Source organism: Phalaenopsis equestris, unplaced genomic scaffold, assembly GCF_001263595.1.
Source record: "Phalaenopsis equestris unplaced genomic scaffold, ASM126359v1 Scaffold000223, whole genome shotgun sequence".
NCBI lineage: Eukaryota > Viridiplantae > Streptophyta > Magnoliopsida > Asparagales > Orchidaceae > Phalaenopsis > Phalaenopsis equestris.
This window is the reverse complement of record NW_018164665.1, coordinates 314020-320863: the sequence shown is the minus strand read 5'-3', so window position 1 is coordinate 320863 and position 6844 is coordinate 314020. Positions and strand designations below refer to the sequence as shown.

The 6844-nt window shown below is 35.5% G+C and overlaps 1 protein-coding gene across 1 annotated transcript in view; it reads left to right on the top strand.

Moving 5' to 3' along the window:
* Positions 1–6844, top strand: part of LOC110023215 — a gene marked incomplete at its 3' end in the record, with an annotated part of 113448 nt that overhangs the window by 105359 nt on the left and 1245 nt on the right.

The following is a 6844-nucleotide window of genomic DNA, read 5'->3' as shown; positions in this document are numbered from 1 at the left end:
TTGTGTTGTGGATGTTAATTGCAAGCCCTGATTAGTGGCGCCATCTTCTTTCTGCCTCTCCCATTGACTTGACTAGTGTAAATCTTACATTCCTAGTGATCAGATTTTCACATACAAATGAGTAGTAGCCAAAAGTGGGTTTATGTTCAACTATAAGTCTAGCCCAGTTAGCTTCAATGGAGATTTTAATATTGCTTTTTTTGAAGAATAAACCCTTTTAGATACCTTAATATCTTATCAGTTGCATCAAGGCGTTCTTTAGTGGGAGCATTCATAAAGCGACTACTAATACTGATAGGAAAATTGATGTCTGGATGAGTATAGGAGGGAGATAAAATTTCCAACCAGTCGTTGGTACATTTCTTTGTTAAGTTGAAGAGTGTATTTTGTTGATAGTATCCATATAAGTATTAACAGGCTTTCATCTCTTCATACATGTTTTTGCTAACAGGCTGAGCATATTTTTGCTGAGAGAGAGATATTCCATTCTTTGATCTTATAGTTTTTATGCCAAAGAAATATCTCAAGTCTTGGAAGTTTTTTATTTCAAATTTATTTGCTAAGTGCGGATAGTGATTTGACCTGTGTGTTTTTTTATTACAAAGTGTGATTAGCTTGCCCTTGAGAGTACTGATGCTTTTTTATTATAGTAGCGAATCTTTTGAACGGGGCTATTGGAGATTATTTTAGACTACAAATATTTCTCAAGACAGACTGCACTTTTATTGTCACCTTCTAAAATCTAACAGAAATATTTATCTGCGCTTCTTCAAAAAATTTATTTAGAAAGCATTTTTTATGCCTAGTTAGTGAAAGGGCCAATCAAGATTCACAGTAAGATGGAGAATGATCTAAAGGAGTCAAATTTAAACTTCATGCAAAGTTCTTTTTATTTTTATTTTTTTTATTTTTATTTTTATAATGAATTAAGTTCTGGTAGACCCTTTTGCAACTATTCTAACTTTTAATCTTTTCATGCTCCCATTGGCATTATATTTTTTATTAAAATCTATTTTTTAAACCAGTATGTTTCTTTCTTTTATGGCAAAATTAAGAGTTTTTATAAGACATTCTTTTAAAATGCTTATGCGAATATCTCTTCGTTCTGATATTTTTAATTTTTCCCGAATTTTGTTAGGGATTTCAGCATTAAGACGATTTGTTGTACAGGCATAACACTAAGTAGATAAGTTGTCATAAAATATGTACTCATTGATTTGATATTCTGTGCAAGGTCCTTTTGTAATCCGTCTATCTTTCCTATGGGCAATTCGGATTTTAAGGTTAGAATCAATTCGCTTGTGAAGAATATTCAAAACATGGCTTAGGCGTGTGTTTTTGTTAAGGTGGAATGCTTGAATTTTATTATTATTATTATGATTATATATATATATATATATATATATATTATGTTTGATGCATGTCGTGTTCCTGCTCATAATAATGCAACATAATATTAAGTCTGTTGAAGATATATGTTGAAATGTGATAAAAGATACTTTTGTTTTGTTTCCACATCAGAGATTTGATTCGAGAAAAAAAAATCATTGAATTTATTATCCTAATCATAGATAATGCATGAAGCAGCTCATTCATCTTTGAAAGAGCAGTGGAGCAGTGTTGGATCCTAACTTCTCCTTTTGTGAGTTTGCCCCAAGAGTTGGAATTAAAAGAGGCGAGAGAGAGGGAGTAAGAACGCACAAAAAATTGCTCACTCGGAAAGAGAATTGCTCGCTCGGAAAGAGAGGAGAGAGTTTGTCTTTATTCCTTATGGGATCACATATTTAAAGGAATCTAATTAGTATAATAAAGGGTGTTAGAACCATTATGGAAACCGCCCCTAAATAGAATCAATGCGTATAATTTGAATTAATGACTATCATACTGTTGACAAAAATAACATTTTATAATGACATGAGTTTGAATGTTGTAGGCCGGCAGGGGACCGATCGTGTCGGTCGACCAACCGGAGTGTCTTTACCAAGAGGGGTAATCGGTTGGTATAAATAAGGTCGATCGTCTTGTCAAGAGGTCTTGCCAGTTGGTTCTGCGGGACCTATCGCTTTGGTCAGGCGGTTGACTGATGTGTCAACTTGTTTTGTTGGGCAAGTTATGGCTTAATTTTTATTTGGCTCAAGTCTTATAAGGTCTGTGTCTTGTATGTCCGGTCGGTCTGCTGACTCGGCCGGATTTTCCCTCTCGCAAGGTCTTGAGCCTATCTTACCGCTGCTTGTGCGGAGTACCTGATGAGACTCGCTGTCAGGATGATTTGCACCTTACCCTTGGTTAATCTTACCGCTACTGAGTAGGGGACCATCTTCGGAGCTTTGACCTATTCTGGGCTTAGAGACGTGGATTCTTACGCTTGGTGTTGAAATGTCGGTCAATCGTTTACTCTAGAAGAGAATCTTTGTATTTCAATTGTTCGTTATATTTGATATTCGTGTCGGTAGCTTTGGTGTATACATATTAGTTCCCTGAGTTTTCCTGCTCCTAAATGATGTCGACTGCGATTAGGGCAAGGAAATTATTAGCTAATCGTGTTACGAAAATCATTAAAAAATATATTTATAATTAGTTTTACCTTTATTTTTTGTGTCATGCATGTCTTATAAATAAGGCTTAGGATTGGGCATTCATCTGTTACCGATTTTTTTTGGACCACTGAGCAGGCATCATGTCGAGCGATATGAGCAAAAGACAGCCGACTTGAGCCTATTGGCCTTGGCCGAATATCCCTTCCTGCTCCGGCATATGGTCTAAAAAAAGGTGGTTAGAAGGGAAAAGAGGAGAGAGGTGGTCGACCCTGAGCGGACCAATCAGGTTGCTTCTTTCAAGTGATATAAGAAGTGGTCGCCAAAGAGGCTTCTCGAGACACCCATGAAACCTGGCTTGAGTGAGGACAGGGTTGCAATGGACCGTCGGCCTTGTCCAAGAAGTGGGCGGCTGACAATCGTAGTAGCCCGAGAGCAGAGGTCGTTGTTGACCCTTCGCTGCTACTCATGGAGGAAAGAAAAGGAAGCACCCTAGCAGGAGAGGAAGGCCATGATTGGGTCAGAACTAGAGAGGCTCATGAGTATGTAAGGAATTCTTTTAAACTTTGGTTGGTGTCGTAACTTGACATTCATTTTAATTGTTGTATGGCTTTGATATCGTTTTTAATAATATGAGCTCCCATCCATCGAGGTATTGTCCACTTTAGCATGACAAATTCACTGTTTTGTATCATTTGTGTAACTTCCCAGATAGTCACCCGTCCCAAGAGTGCTTTCATTTTGGACTCATTATAAAAAATCAAAACACCAATCGTTACACCGAAAGACACCTCAACGTGTAAGAGTTCAACTTCACTCTACTAAAGGGTTTCATAATTAATTTGGCTTATTGTGCTCATTTTAAGTCTAACTTTAAAAAGAATATAACCTAACTATAGTCAACCCAAATTCAACTTGTTAATTAATTGGAAAAGACGTTCAAATCATTTCTAACTTGATTAAATAGAGACACTACCAATAGAACAAGAAAATCACTTAAGTAGTGTTGGGCTAGTGTTAGCTCAATCTATAATGGGCATGATTATCTAATCTGATTACAACAAAAAAAAATAATTATAATTTTAATAAGTTTTAATTACTTATAAAAGAATCACTTAATTAAGGTTTTTTTTTTTTTTGGATTGACCAAGCTTGATGCAATGTAACCAATCATTTTTTTTTTTTTTTTTTTTTTTTTTTTTTTGGATTGTCCAAGCTTGATGCAATGTAACCAATCATTTTTTCTAGATCATCCAAGTAAAATGCAGTCAAATTCGAAGCTTGTAAGTTTGGACCTGAATCTAAATCTAAAATTTTATGTTCTATACAAATTAAGCGTTGTTTTGACTCTTCAATTGTCACCCCCAAATTTTCTAGTACCACGTAAGTTTTTGCACAAAATATTCGTCATCATTATTAGCTTTCATGCAAAATTAGTAGCTTCTCAGCTCAATTGATGGTTTAAGGATTTGAGTTATATATATATATATATATATATATATACATGTGTGTGTGTGTGTGTGTATGAATTGAGAGAGAGAGACAGAGAGATACATGCATAAATACATACATACATATACATATATGCATACATACATTCATACATACGGACATAAACAAATACAAACACACATACATAGAAACATACATACATGTAGATGTATGTATGTATGTATATTTATCTTTGTATACTTACATACATAGATAAATATGTTATATATATATACTATTTTAAAAAATAGATCTTGTTTAAACTACAACAAGAAACTATGATAATGAAATGCTTTGTTAAATATAAATTGTATTTCAAAATTAAAAAAAAAATCATACATGCAAAAGAATAATTATGAAGAACAAATGCTATTTAATTTTTAAAACCTTTTTTATCCATGAGTTTCTTTAATTTTTTTCTCTAATGGGAATACATAGATCCAAATCTCAGTTTCTAGTCTCTAGGTCTATCAAAAAAACTCGCTGTTGGCGAACAACTCGTGTTCAACTCGTTAAATTTATCGTGTTCAATTTAAATACAAGCCGAATACAAACAATATTCATTAGGTCGATTTGCAAACGAACCGAACACGAACAAATGTATGTTCGTCCGTGTTCAGTTCATCTTGTCTCAAAATAACTAAGTATTAATATTAATTTTTATCTTTTAATATTAATTTTTAATATGTTTTTAAAAAATGTTAAATTTTTAGGTGGTATAATAAAAAAATATATATAAGCTTAATGTAAATAGATAGGATTTGGGTGGAACATGTGTAAATGTCCCTAAATTAATTAAGCTTTCCGCTGCACGAGACAAGAATTAATGGGAGGGACCCCATTTTCCATAAATTAAATGTTAGATAAGTAAATAAATAATATTGGATGGTATGTGTATATATATCCCTAAAATTCCATTAGTCCCACATCGCTAAGGACTAAATGTTTTATTGTGAGAAAAAGCCTACTTGAAATACAAAGTAAGCAATTCTCCTCAAACATAAGAACTCTAAACCAAAAAGTTAAAAGCATTTATTAATTAAATTCTTAAAGTTTGGCTCGAATTTGTAATTGAGCCGAACACGAGCTACTTTCAATTTTGAATCATGACGAAGTTAAGTAATTTTTTTACTAGCTATTTCAAATAAAAAATACTTTGAATTAGTCGAAGAAGAGCATGCTCTAAGCACCATGCTAAGAAAATTGTGTATGTTGTTCGTAGCTTATGTATGGACGACAGATATGATACACTGATGGCGAAGTTTCTTTTTTTTTTTTTTTTCATTGTGATGCAAAATTTTTTCGACGAGTTCATAATAGCCCAATCCCAACCTCCCAGAGTAGTATGGAAACACTCCAATTCAGTCGTAGTATCAATAATTTCCACCAAAACTCGCTCCTTTCCCAAATCCCAAAATGATTCAATGTACTTGTGTTCATAGTTCTTCAGAGTAATGGAGAGTCTGATCACAAATCTCGTCATTCTCGGAACTCTGCCCTCGAACTTTTTCAATTTTGTTCCCACTAACTTGTTGATTTCTAAAATTATGTATTTGTTGGGTGAGCCCAACAAAAAATTATTGCGTATGCTTGATAGGTTATATGGAGGGTATTGGGGGCTATATCTGCGTAACACACCCTATAACCTACTTGTAACATACTTGTAACCTATCTGTAACTAGTAAGTTTCGCGCTTCTGTTTTCATATATTTTTAAGTTACAGGTATGTTACATGTAGGTTACAGAGAGCTTACAAGGGTATAATGCTGACATAACCCTCAATACCCTCCCTATAACCTAACTGACGTACACGTATTAAGTAAGAAAATATTTCTCGGGTCCAGCTGACACCTCCAAGAGGAGAAGAATTTGCGTACGTAAGACGTACGCAGCGCTGTGTATATAATGGGGGTTATATTCATGTTATATCTTAATTATATCGTCAGTAACCTCGATGTAACCTTCATTTAACCTGAACTTACAAATAAGTTTTGTGCTTTTGTTTTCACATATTTGTAGGTTACATATAGGTTATATGAAAGTTACATAGAGATTATAGGGATATAATACGAATATAATGTCCATATAATGTGAATAAAATTTCTATTGTGGGCAAATCTTTTCCCTCAGATCTTCCGATTTTGCGGAGTGTGTCGTCTGCAAACAGCTTGTTTTCGACGAATCCTTGTAGGATTCTCGCGCCGATGATCGGTTCATCTGGGAAATCGGAATCGAGGAGCTCCTCGGCGTAGGAGATGAGATCCATCTTCAATCCGTCGAAGATGACGAGATCCATCTTCAATCGGTCGAAGATGCTGCCGTCAATGCATTTGGAATATGCGTGGTAGGAGAATCGGCGGAGAGAACCCAAACCAATAGGACCGAGCTCATACTCTTCGCTCACCCGTTCGACCAATTTCCCTTGTTCAATTTTCCAAGTCAAGTAACCCTTTTCCAACAAAAACATGAGGACCTCTGCAAGCGCATGACCGTAGAAGACATTAAGGGCGGATTTTTCATTAATCTCTGCATCTTCTTCGTAGCACTGCTGTCCTAAACGCATCAACGAAAGAGCTACACAGGCTACTGCAGCAAGGACTTGCGGCCAGTAGAGCAAACAGCTGATGTTCTTCGACACAGAATCCCAGCCGGAGTAAGGGAGAGAGGAGACGCCTGCGGGGAGCCAAGTTCGCTTCGGCTGCGATAGGGCCGCTAGTCCATTGAGTTGCTGCAAGTTATAAGCAAGCCGGCTGCTTGTCCGAGAAGCAAAAAATAGGTGTCGCGTAACAGTGTGAACCATACGGTGCCGGGATGGAGAG